General features: G+C 37.3%; 1 protein-coding gene across 1 annotated transcript in view; it reads left to right on the forward strand.

Annotated features, from left to right (window-relative positions):
- The first annotated feature begins 5613 nt into the window (after positions 1–5613).
- The window catches only part of CLNK (cytokine dependent hematopoietic cell linker), a 193637-nt gene continuing 185299 nt past the window's right edge, over positions 5614–13951 (forward strand). Inside the window, exon 1 of the mRNA XM_044681759.1 lies at positions 5614–5650. The gene's annotated coding sequence lies outside the window, so the exon portion shown is untranslated. The remainder of the gene's footprint in view (positions 5651–13951) is intronic.

The following is a 13951-nucleotide window of genomic DNA, read 5'->3' on the forward strand; positions in this document are numbered from 1 at the left end:
GGTTGCAGCTGCTATGGGAGAACAATTGATGTGGGGCGTAATGGTGAACCCTTGGGGTTCAGGATGGGTACCTTTTGTAAGAATGCAAGACTCCGAAACTTCTTAAAAATAAAAAGAGTAATTTATTAATAATGTAGAATTTTGGGCCAGCAAGACAACATGAAGGAACAACCTGGGGGAGCTGCTCCAAGAATGCCTCAGTTCTAGGGGTTTTATATTCTTTACAACAGTGAGGACGTGATGTTGTGTCATGATGTGGTCGCGATTCTAGAGCGGTAAATACTCAGGCATTCGCAGGGTCTGATTAAAGACCCTCACAGTTTAGGGGACAGATGGATGCCTGAGCTATAGCCCATTGGTATCGAGGTATAGTCTGGAGGTGCATCTCTATATCCATCTCAATTTAAAGGATGATCCAAAGATGATAATAATCTCAGGGTCTTATAGAAGTTATCAGTTGTTCTTGGGTCAGGAGTCACAAGGACAGAAGGGAGCAAGAGAATTTCCCTGTTTACAGTTTGCCTGGGTTTTGGGGAGTACAATGCCCATGCCACAATGACCCAGGGTATCTTAGAGGTATATATGTCAAGGAAAGACTGGCTTGTGTTGGGGAGATATGGAGCAGGGTGGACTAGTCAGTTATGGATACACCAAACAAGAAGAGGGAGTAAACCCTGAGAAACTGTACTGATGCTTTCTAAATATCAGCGCCCTCAGACAAAACCTAGGCATCCTTCCTGAGTTATGTTTCTGAGTAAAATAAACAGAATGGAAACCAATAAATGAGGTTCAAAATACCTGAATGAAGCTAGGTGACCAGATGACCTAAATCCCCAAGCAACCTCCCAGCTGATTGAATGCTCCTATTCCCCCCAATTCAAATATCACCTCCTCTAGGAAAAAGTCCTTGATGTTCCATTTGGAAAAAGGGTTGAATAAGAATGTTTTCTCATATCTCATCTTTTGAGCCATGCTTATTGTCACAGGACAGACAGGAAAAAAAGCGAAGGACAAGGATTCAAACCTGGACTGTCTGACCTCAAATAGAGTGTTCTTTCCATCATACTACACTGCCCCTCTGGACAAAGGTTAAAAAAAGATCTTGGGATTTTGTAAACATTTGATCTCTACTCTTCTGTGTGTCTGTCTGTCTATGTATCCCTTCTCCTTCCCTCCCTCCTCCCTTCCTTTCAAAAGAGTGACACATATATGAAATGCATATATTATATGTATTTATATATAACTTTTAGTAATTGATGCACAAAAAATCATCCATCTTTCAGAAATAAGCTCTTTTTGTTGAAACAAAAAGGGGCACACATTCAGAACCAAAAGCCAAAAGCCCTTAACACCTTTGACATTATTCAAAGACCACAGGCAGCCCAAGAGGGGACTTCCTTTGGCCCAATAGAAGGCAGGAAGAGGAAGTGGAAGGTGCTTGCTGGTCAGCCCTCTGAGCCTGTGGCTGACTTCACAGGAAACCAAGCCCAAAGCTGGGTCTGGGAAGGTCTTCACCACGGCCTGTTTCTCATTCTCTGGCACACATTTGAGAAAGACCTTTGGGAATCATTGTATTCTGGAAGCTCCTAGCTCTGACCCCTGACAGAAGAACAACACCTCAACACCCAGTTGTGTGCTGTCTCACAAGCATCCAGGTAAAGCTGAAGGGCTTCACTCTCTCTCAGACTCCCAGCAGTCCATCACTAAATGTCCATGGCCAGGTCTCAGTAAAGGTATTTTCTACAAAAATCCACAGGAAAGACCTTGCATAAAACATCTGAAGGCTGAAGAGCAAATCTACTCTTTTAACTCAATTTTTAAAGAATTTCGCTTTCTGCAAAGGGAGGGAAATCAATATAACTACTTGTAATTTATTGAAAAACTAGATCTTTTCAACAGTAACTTCCTTTAGTAGATGGGCTAAGGTTTCTGGTTAATTTAAAGTAGATCATGGCAGTTTCTTCCTTTCTAGGCTGTCTGAAAAGAAAAAGCTACATGGAGGCTGCTCTCTGTTTTATACTAAAGCAGAATTAGCTTTTAGAGCCTGGAGAACAATTGTAGTTTTCTTTTTAAAATATCAGCTGTCTCTCTGGTGTTTGATTTTTGCTTTGTTTTTGTCATCTCTTAATATAACTCTCTCTCTTTGCTAATTTTACATTGATTAACAATGGGTGTAGTCAGAAGGAAGGTTAGTCTTCTCCTTGACCTCTATTAGGAGATCAAGGAGTAGTGGGTAGAAGTTGAAGAAAGGTATATTCGATTTTCCTAAAAATTGTAACACTTCTGACATTGTTCAAAGACCACAGCCTAAGAGATGCGATGACCAGCATTTACTTCCTTTTCTTGACTTCTGTTGAGCCAAAGGAAGACCCCTCTTGGGCTGTGGGTGGTCTTTCGAACAATGTCAAGGATGGTAAGGGTATTTTGAACTGTTTCCTCTGTGTGCCCCTTATCATTTCAGCAAAAAGTTGTTTCTGAAAGATGGCTGAGAGTTTTTTATTTTACTTTTATATACTAAAAGTAATGTGTGTATATGAAGGAAGGGAGAGAAAGAAAGGAAGAGAAGGTGCAGAGAGAAGAAGGGTAGACTGTGAGGGAAAAAAGGGGAGAGGAATGGAAAGAAGGAATTTTGCTAAAAATAAGAACTATGTAAAATTGTAATGAGCTTCTTCTGGAATTATTTTTCTGATGGAACCCCTTCAAGCAGAAGCTGGAGGATCGCAGAGGACTTAGTTTCAAAATATTAGAAGTCAGAAGACCAAGATTCAAATCCAATTCTGCCCCTTATTATTTGTGTGACATTCTCTAGGCTTTAATCTCCTTATCTGCTAAATAATGGGGCGGGGAGGAACTAGATCAAGAGTCCTTAAACTTTTGGGGCCATAGACACCTTTATTAATCTGGTGAACTCCTTCCCAGGTGTTTTTAATCATTGAAGGATTTGGATTGAATAATTTTCAATTAGAGATTAGTAACAATAAAAATGTAGAGTGTTTGTGATTTTTTTAAATCCAAATTCCTGGACACTCCTGAAATCTAATTTGAAGACCTTTTATGAGACCCTAGTTCCCAGACTGAGTCACTAAACTAGATGGCCTCCAAGGTCTCTGGTAACTCTAAAATCACAGCCTAACTTCTTATTGCTTGTACAATCTTAGGCAAATCACACAAACTTTCAAACTCCATATACTCCATATGTTAAATAAAAGAGTTGGTCTAGATAATCTTTAAAACTCCTTCTGCCTCTAAGTCTTATGTTCTCACCATTTGGGAAGGTCCCATGGGATAGAAAGTGTGAAATTCTTGTCAACAAAACAATAGAGATGGTTTCTTTTCTGGTTCAGGTCCTACTTCTTTGACCCTTTCCAACTCAGAGATTTTATGATTATCCAAACACTTGGAAGCAGCAATGGAGCAGGCTGCCTCAAGAAACAATGAGTAGGTCCTCATCAATGGGATGAGATGAAGCTGAGGCTGATTGGAGGGACTGGGGCAGGAACGGGTAGCAAGTTTCAATAATTCAGGGATTTGACTGTGTTAACTAAAGTCCTTTCCAACCTATGGATTCTGTGAGTTTATAGAGATTTGGGGGTGTGGGAGGGATCATGCCTATTTATTGATATCAATCAAATTATATCCAAAAAAAAGTTTCCATCCATGGTACAACATTCATCTATTCCTTAAACTCATAAAACAAGTGGCACATTTCTATAGCATCATAAAGTTTACAAAGTTATTTTTCCTCACAGCAATTGTGATGTAGGCAATAATATATCCATTCTCTAGAAGAAGAAATCTGAAGATCTGAGAAATAAGTTGATGGATAGTTAACATCACTTAGTTAACAAACATTCTTTGAGCTCTTACTGTGCCAAACAGAAAGAAAAGTGAAAACATTGTCCCTATACTCAGTGTTCTTACATTCTAATGGGGAAGACAATGTGCCCCTGAAGTATATACCCTATATGGGGAAGGTAATCTCACAAAGAAGGCACTAGTAGGATTGGAGGAGAACCTCAGCCTGAAATCTTTTCACACTGAAACCAGTAAGAAACCACAATGAACAGCATAAGCAGAGGGCATAGACAACTAAAATGCAAAGTATTCTGTCCCCTCTGATAAAGACATTTATTTCATTAAACATCGTTGGTGAATTCAGTGTATTTTCTTGCCTTAGATACTATTATTCACCCATGACAGCAGTTCTCCTCATTGGCTAGAAGTCCTTTTATAATTTTGAACTAACCATTGTGCTATTGGTATCATGTATCCTAAAAATTTCCAAAGTACGGAGTACTAGGAAACAGAGAATGAAAGCAAAAGAGGTTCTCTGAGTGAGGGGTGGGAGAGAGGGAAATAAAATTTAATGTAATCAAACCTACTTCATATTTACGGTAGCCAAATCTCCCCTAGCCATCCACATTAAAAAATGCTGGCTGTAGAAGCAGCTAGGTGGCTCAGTAGATAGATAAGCCGGGAGATGAGAGTTCCTGGATTGAAATCTGGTCTGAGACACTTCCAGACTATATGACCCTGGGCATGTCACTTAACCCTAATTTCCTAGCACTTACAGCTCTTCTGCTTTGGAACCAATAATTAGTATCTATTCTAAGACAGTTGTTTTTTTTTTGTTTGTTTTTTTTAGTTACTAGCCTTAGAATAAACAAACCTAAATATGTTGACTCTGGGCAAGTCATTTTCTCTTTTATCTTGTTCCCTTAAATACAAAACAGGGAAAAAATAATTCCTCCTCTGTCTACCTCAAAGGATACTTTTGCCCTAGAAATTTAGACTCTTCCCTTTAAACACTTTTTTTTTAATTTGTCATAATCTTCTCCCACATCCCCATAAAAGATATGGTATGGTTTAGTGTAAAAGAACATTAGCCTGGAAATCAGAAAACATTAGCTCATGTCTATTTCTACCACTAAGAAACTGAAGGACATTGGGGCTGTCACTGAACCTTCCTAGGACTAAGTTCCCTCCTCTAAAAGGATGAAAATATTTGCATTACCTATCTCTTTGGGCTGTTAGGAAGAAATCTCCTTGCAAAACAATAAGCCCTATGCCTATGAATCACTACCATACATTAAATTAATGAAGATTAATTTGAATATCTTCTTTTAAAGAAGATAATCCTCTTGGTGAAGTGCTCCAGTACTGATCAGGTGACATTTCCCTACTTGTCTCACAGGGCTGTTTTGAAGATCAAATGAGATAATCTATGTAAAGCACTTTGCAAACTATAAAACATTGCATAGAAATGTCAACTACCATTGTTTTTCCTCCTCTAAAGCCTTTCTGTGATGCTAGCCTAGAAGTGACCCTGGATCCTTAAAGGCAAAGGGAGTAAAGTGTAAGTTCTAGCAGATGCAACAAAACTACAAAAGTTTCCAGGACAAGTCAGGTAGTAGGTTCTAAATCTGTTGTCCAAGGACGGGCCTGGATAAATTCAGAAAGGATGTTTTGCTTAATATTAATAAATTCAGAAAGAATTTTCTTTTATTTTTCCTCTCCAACTCATGCATCCTTCCACTCAATTACAGAGAGGCTGAGATCTGTATCCATGAATACCCACACCAATGGAATTGTGGATCATTAAAAGTATTGAAGAAAAATCATTATCATCAACATCAATAACAACAGTAAGGTAGGAGTTCTTTACTACATTGAAGCTGAAAAAAGACCCAGCTCTTTGTTTTACAGATAAGAAATTTAAGCCAAGAAAGAAAAAATGACTTATACCCAGGGTAAAACAGATAATGAGGAATTTAGCCTCATCCTTTGTTGCCAAACACAATACATTTTCCATGCCATGTTCAGTGCATGCGGATTCCTCCTTTTTCCCCCCCTAGGGTTACACCATGATAGGCAATTTCCCATTTCATCAACTTCTTTGCCTCTAATGTTTGAAAGATTTAAGTCCTCAACAAAGAAAGATAAGAAATTGAATGGAAATAGTTCTGATTAGAAATCACAACAGACAAATAAAACACCTAGCATATGGAGAAAGAACTACCTAGTTTTCTTAGTCTAGGAGAAAAAAATGTGTTAGAATAAGCATCACCCATGTGTTAATGTTTTGTTTTTTTCCCCCATTTTCTTTATTCATTTCCTTAGCTTTTCTATTTTGTTCTGGACAGAGCATTTTGGGGATAATTGTCAAAATTATTTTTCTTAATGATATTAACATATATAATATTTAAGAGATCATAAAGAGCCAGATGTGACTGAAAAATAATAAAAAATAATATTTTGTGGTTTCAAAATATTTTCACACAATTTTATCATCTCACCTTTATGACAACTGTCCGAATTAACCTCATTTTATGGATACACAAACCTAAGCCCAAAATTATACAGCTAGTATGTCAAGAAATCATGGAATTTTTAAATATAGAACATGGAATGTTGATATTTCTATCAGTCCTTAGAATTCTAGAGCTAAAAGGGACCCCAGAACACAGAAAAAAAAAGATAGAAAAAGAGAACAAAGGGGCCTTTAAGCATAGAGTATTGGAAATGGAAGGGTCTCAGAGATAATCATGTCTTTGTTTTACAGAGGAGGTAACCAGGGCTAAGAGAGGTGAATTCATTTGCAGAAGGTCATATAGAACGTTAGTGGCAGAGCTTTTCACCAAAAATGGGAGAAGCAGAGCTCAAACCCAGGTCTTCTGATCCCAAGTCCAGGGCTCTTATCATTTTCCACATTCTGCAGTCCAATCTTCGCACTTGCAGAGATACCGTCACAGTTTTGCTCTCACAATTGAATTTCTGTGATGGTTTGTGACTCTCAGATGCACTGCAAATGATAACAAAATGCTTATGTGAGCTTGGCTCATTGTTTTCAATAGTGCTGTTCATTTAAAATACCTCATTCCAAACTTTTATTGACTAGAAATAACCTTCTAATGTCTTAGCCTAACAACATTTGTATTGTTTTTGCTATGTTGTTTTCTTGGTTTAAAAAAAAAAAGAAGAAGAAAAGAATTGAATGATCTACACTTTATCAGTGTGCTGCTACATGTGGTCACTGTCTTCAAAGCAATAAAGGACATTCCAAAAGAGGAGGATGCGGTCATGATTTATGTACCTTCTTAAGGCAGAAGCAGGACCAATGGGTATAAGTTAGAAGAAGGCATTTTGGGCTCCATATTGAGAAGTTTCCTAACAAATAGAGCTGTCTGCTATATATGTGATGAAGTTCCTCATCAATGGAAAGATTCAAGTGGAATCCAGCTAACCATTTGTGGAGCTAAATGGACCAGATGGCCACTTGTACAAGATGTATAAAGACTTTTCTTGATTCAGAAAGGGGCTAACCTAATGACCTGTTAATGTGTCTTCTAATTTCTTAAATTTGAATATTCATCACCTTTATGGTGAATGGTCAAAAAAAACCTAATGTTTTCACATTAACCACATTTATAGTCTAAATGTTATCACTGCTGAAACAATTGTCTTTTATAAAAATATGAACTGAGGGATAAAATGACTGCAGTTGAAAGAGATGGGCACAGAGAGAGAAAAAAGATAGATAAATAGGCAAAGACAATTTTAAAGAGCAGACAAAGACAGAGAGAGAAAGGTCTACCCTTCAGTGACTGATTTATCAATTTATTGCTTCCCCCCACCCCAATTCTCTTTAATTCTATGATCAGGGTAATAAGAATATTAGGAGCAACATTTCTTAGCTAGGTGACCCTGGAAAAGCCACTTCACCCTCACTGCCTAGTCTTTCTGGCTCTTCTGTTTTGGAACCAATACACAATATTGATTCTAAGATGGAAAGTAAGACTTTAAAAAAAAAAAGAAAAAAGAAAAGACTATCAGGAGCCAATGATTCTCAAAAAACAAACAAAAATCACCAGAGGCACTGTAGAAGACAAATTCAGAAACTATTGATTAGATCAGGTCATTGGAGATTTTATTAAAGATCATTTAAAATAAAAAATAGACATAAAAGCACTTTGCTCTGAGTCTCTTAGTGGGAATAACTCCACAGTGAAGACAGTTACAAAATCATCTACAAATGTTTCATCCTTGATAGTCAAAAAACTAGGAGCATAGTCTTTGTTTGAAAAAAAAAAAATCTATTCTTATAATACATTTGACTTCAAATCTCTTCACTTATTGGAGAGCTAATAAGATTAAATGTAATATTTAATTAAGTTGAGCTGATTTACTTGAGTACAGAGTGGAATATTTTTTATCTACTCAGCATATATTTCCTCCCCTGTACACATATCACTGAAATGCACTTCTCCCTCTCTAAAAGAGAAAAAGAAAAAGGACTTTTTTCTCTGAATCATTACCAAATAAACAACTCTCCAGATCTGAGCAAAGTTGATTTCAAACTTCTTGCTTATAGTAAAAAAGATGGGTGGTTTTTGTTTTTCCCCCAACACATACATCATTTTGGACAGGGCTGAAATGATTCTGTGAAATCTGAAGAATCAAATGTGTTGTCCTTAGCAACAGTGAAATGTGTTGCATTTTAACTTGGAAAAATAAAGAACAAAGGGTGCCTGCAGAGACCTATGTTGCCAGCTTTGCTAAAAGATCCTTGCTGCAGACCACCATCTTTCTGTCCCCTAAACACCACCTTGTGTTTTCCTACATCTTTGCATTTATTTCTGCTGTTTCCTCTTCTGGGAATTCTTCCTTTTGCCCCCATCCTTGCCTGCTGAATTTCCACCCAGCTTGAAGGTCACCTCAAATGTCAACTCCTCCAGGAGCCCCTCACCTCCCAATTCTCTTTGGACAATAACAATCTTCCCCTTCAGAACCTGACACTTTGGCTTTCATTAATGCATCAACACCTGTATTATAACCCTCTGTGTTGGTGCATTAGTCTTCCCTCTGTTTTATGGGGGGACCCTGTTGGTAATGAGCTTCTCCTCTTGGGAGATCCCTGGTAAGTAGCCCTTTGCTCTGTCACTTTCTCGTGACTTTATAACGGTATGTAGAGTACCATTTTTACCTCTAAATCTCTATGAGTCAGAGTAGTAGAGATCTGTCCTTAGAGCCTCAAAGACCTAGGTTCAAATCCTACCTCACAAACATACTAAATGTGTGACACTGGGCAAATCATTTAATGTCTCAGTCCTTTAGGCAACTCTATAAGATATTAAAATTGCACATAGAGAGAGGCTCCTCATCAGGGAGTAACCTAGATCAGAAAATAATCTCTCTTATTCCATTTCCCCCATCCATGTATCTTTATCTCTCTATTTCAAGTCACATAAGAACAGAATTTCCTATGCAAGCTCTATAACCTCTAGAGACAGTCAGAGGGCACAGTAGAATCAGGAAGATTTGAGTTCAAATCCAGACTCAGCTATTTACTAGCTTGTGACCCTGGTCAAGTCACTTAATGTCTGTCTTCCAAGCTTCCCCATTTGGAAAATGGGAATAATAATAAAACCTATCTCCCAGGGTTAATATGAAGATCAAAAGAGATCATATTTGTAAAGCTCTTTGCAAACCTTAAAGCTCTATATAAATGCTGGTTGTTATTATTAATGCCTTGCACAGTGCTCTTAACACAGTAAAAATTCAATGAATGGATGTTGGCTGAATTTGCTAAATTGCATATGCCATTTCCTTCCCCCTCCTTTTCCTGCCCCAGGCCGATACTAATCCCTTGAATAATTTCTCCTTTTGCATTTGCCTCCTTAAGCACATTATCATTGTTACTCTATTTTAAAATTAAAAAAAAAAACCACCAGACCAAGACTACTATTTTTCTGTTTGAAGAGGAAGAAGTAACAGAGAATATCTTTTTCTAAATAACATTCCCTTTCCCTACCCTGCCCCCCTCCTTCAAACATTTCATTTGTTTTTTTTTTTTTCCTTCATGAAATATTCATTTAGGGTAAGGTTAAATCCAGCAGAAATATTTATGGAAAAAAATGTATTTCTTCCCAGCACAACTCAGAAAGACAAAGGGATTCCCCATGGATAATGAGCATTCTCCAGGATAAGGAGGAAGTCTAATTTGTAGGCTTGCATGCTTTTACTTTTGTAAACTTTCTTCTGTTATCATGTGAGTATTAATTATTTCTGGATTAAGTTTGGCACCCAAGCCTAATCCATTTCCAAATAAATGCTTTCACTTACAAACTAGATTTCCTGTATGTTTGTGTGTGTGTGTGTGAGAGAAAAACAGAGAGAGAGACAGAGAGAGAGACACAGACAGAGAGAGAGAGAGAGAGACAGACAGACAGACAGACAGACAGACTGACAGACAGACAGAGACAGAGAGAGACAGAGACAGAGAGAGAGAGAGAGAGAGACAGAGAGAGAGACACAGACAGAGAGAGAGAGAGAGAGACAGAGACAGAGACAGAGAGACAGAGAGAGAGACACAGACAGAGAGAGAGAGAGACAGAGAGACAGAGACAGAGACAGAGACAGAGAGAAAGAGAGAGAGAGAAAGAATAGAGAATTGATTCTGGGAGACACATCAGTCAACACAGAGGGTATTCTGGCCTTAGCATCTTTAACTGACATCTGTGTTTTCTGGGGAACATTAAGCACAATTTAGTTTGTACTATAGTGTTTCTTCAGTTCATTTTAAAAAACAGGCTAACAAAAGACAATGATTTCTACGATTATCAGGATTAAAAGAGTATTCCACTTAATTAAGATAATGTCAAAATTGCCATTTCTCTGAGTTCCTCAAAATAACATTTGACCCAGTGGACTATCTAGGATCAAAGACATCTTTACCTAAGGATCAGAGTCAATTTAATTGGACTGCACAGGACTATTATAATCATGAGGTACTAAGAATCTGGGAGTGAGATAAGATTATAGTTCAAACAAGAGACAGGCCCTATTCTTACCCAAAAGAAAACACACTACAGTCTCTGGGGAAGCAAGCTAGAAATCAGAAAAATGTTGATGTAACATCTTCTATATGTTTATCTTCTAAAGCCTTTGTCTTTCTCTCTCCCCATTGGTCTTGAGTTGGTCTCCAAGAGAACTAGGAACTATGTATCTCTTTGCTCAAAGAAGGGGAAAAAATCTTTCTCTTCTAAACCCATTGTGCCAACTGTGTCCTTCCTACAGGTATTCTCTCTACCATTTAAGAAAGTTATGAAAAATGCTCCTGGTTTGGCCACAAACACAAATTACACTAGAAAAATTCAAAAAGACATAATAAAGATTGAGTATAGATGTCATCAATTAAAAATCTGGCTGACACAAACCTATGGAATGTCAGGATCCAGGATACTAAATGTGCTTCCAAATTACATTAATAGAATTATAGATGGAAAATGGCAATATAATGAGATGTTCTACTTTGGTTGCCAGTCTAAGAAATGTGGATATATGGAGTTCAAGATTCATGCCAATGAATAACATGAGTGGGTGGAGACAGAAGTCACATAATTGTTTGAAATTTAGAATGTCCATCCTCTTCTATCATTCAAGAGAACTGTAAAGTATGCTTTTACTTTTAAAGTTCAAGTAAATGGTACCACAATTTCTTCTGAAATTATTTGAAATAATCCTCTTTATTGGAGGATTTTGTGACCTATTTTTAAGATATTAAAGAAGAATTAGGATCATCACAAATCTAGTCAGAAAATAACTCTGTTTAGATTCAACAGTTATAGAACTTAGAATTTATTAGGAGGGACTTTGGAAGTCACCTAGTTAAATATTTTCAAAATGCAATGTGAACTAGGACAAGTTATGGCACTGTTGATAAAAATTCAGCCTTGGAATCAGGAAGCTCTGAGTTCTAGACATACATATTACAAGGAACAAGACATTTGAACTTGTCGTGCCCCCAAACAACTCTCTTAAGACTATAACCTAGAGGACAGGTAGTAAAAGGATTTTCTATATACTCTGAGTACTGATAGAACCTCTCTAAACACAATGAAATCACATAATTCACAGGTCTTGACCAAATAAAAGAACATGGACTAATAAATATTTATGTCATCTGTCATGGATTATTTCTCCCTCCACAGCTTCACTCAGGGTTCTTTCCATGACTCATAGGGCAGGGACTGGAAACCAGGGAGAAGGAAGAAGCCAAGGGTGACAAGATTAGGGTAGAAGGAAAAGAAGCCAATGTTTTAAATTTATAGGTTTTAAAACTAAAAAAATTTTAGTAATACAAGATTTGTAATCCTATAAAATTTTACCAATTGCAGTCTTGGTTTCACATATAATCCTTTTTTTCTGTTCTACCTTGTATATGGATATATGCTTTTTGCAGGAGGAAAGTACTGAAAATGTTAAACATTTTTTAAATTTAATTGCTAATCTCCACATTTTATAGACCTAGAAGTCCAAGGAAAATCTAAGTACTCAAAGCTAGACTTGGGGTCAGACAGGCTGAGATCAAATCCTGCCTTAGATACTTTCTGGCTGTGTGACCCTGGGCAAATTACTTAATTTTTCAATGCCTCAGTCAGACTTATGCCTTACAGAGTTATTTTGGCAACTATACAGAGAATGAATTGGAGAAAAGAGAAATCAGAAGTAGAGAAGCCAGTTAGAATATTATATGAAATGAGACAATTCTGAAAGATTTATGATGGGAAATGGCATCCACCTCCAGAGAAAGAACTGTTGGAATCATCTTTCACATCAGTGTATTTATGGTATTATTTTGGGGTTCTGATTATGTATGAGTGTGCTCTTATAACAATGACCAATATGGAAGTATGTTCTGTGTGACAATAAAAAAATGGGGGAAAAAGAATACTATTATAGTAGTCTAGGCAAGGGATAGCGAAGCCTTAGACTAGGAAGAGGAAGAAAAAGAAATGATTGACGGGAAAAAAATCTGAAGGAGAATTGTCTATTTTGATATGGAGAACTAGGGAAAAGGAAAAATAAAGATTATCTCCAAAGTTATGAATTTTGAATGGTGATGTCCTTAACAGAGATAGAAGAGTTTGAAGGATGAGCAGATTTAGGAAGAAAGAAAGTTAATGTATATTATTCAAGGCATGATGATGCCTATGGGATATAAAGGAAGAGATATCCAGTAGGCAGGGGACACCATGGAACTGAAGTTCAGGAAAACCAATGGGGATGACTATCTAGATCAGTGGTTCCCAAACTTTTTTGCCTACCATCCCCTTTCCAGAAAAAAAAAACATTACTTAGCGCCCCTTGAAATTATTTTTTTTTAATTTTAATAGCAATTAATAGGAAAGATAAATGCACCTGTGGCAATCACTGCTCTCTGGATTGCTGCAGCACCCACCAGGGGGCGATGGCGCCCACTTTGGGAATCACTGATCTAGATCAAAAGGTAATACTTAAATCCATAATAGCTAATGAGTTCTCCAAGAGAAGAAATAAAGGCAGAAGACAATAGGGCCTGAGGGGAGAGAGTATCTGTCTTAAGGAGATGAGAGATAGTGATATACCATCAGAATCTGAGGGGAAACATCAGACCCAAGACATAGCAGCATCACAGAAGCCAGACAAAAGGGGTGATCATCTAGCATTAAAAGCTTCAGTGAAAGTTAGTCAAAGGCAACGAAGACTGGAGGAAGTCATTTTAGATTTATTAATTGATTATTAGTAGATATATTAATTAAAAGAAATTGGTGACCTTGGAGAAATCAGATTCAGTCCATGGTGGGGTCAGAAAGTGACTAAAAGGGGTTGAAAAGTAAGTATGTCAAAAGGAAATAGAAGCTGTTAATGTAGTTGATTATTTCTAGGAGTCTGGCAATGGAAAAGAGAGATATTAAATGATAGTTTGAGGAGGTAGCAGACAAAAAGTGGATTCTGTTAGGGTCTTTTTGTTTGTTTTTAGGTATAATGTAGGCATGAATGTGTCTATAGGGTATAGGGAAAGAGCCAGTGGAAGAAAAGAGACACTGGTAATGATCCAAGGAGAAAATTACTAGAGAAGAGGGGAGAAGATAAAACCAAAGTCAAAAGTAGAAGAGTTGGCCGTGGCAAG

The sequence above is a fragment of the Gracilinanus agilis genome, chromosome 6 (assembly GCF_016433145.1).
Source record: "Gracilinanus agilis isolate LMUSP501 chromosome 6, AgileGrace, whole genome shotgun sequence".
NCBI classification, from domain to species: Eukaryota; Metazoa; Chordata; class Mammalia; order Didelphimorphia; family Didelphidae; genus Gracilinanus; species Gracilinanus agilis.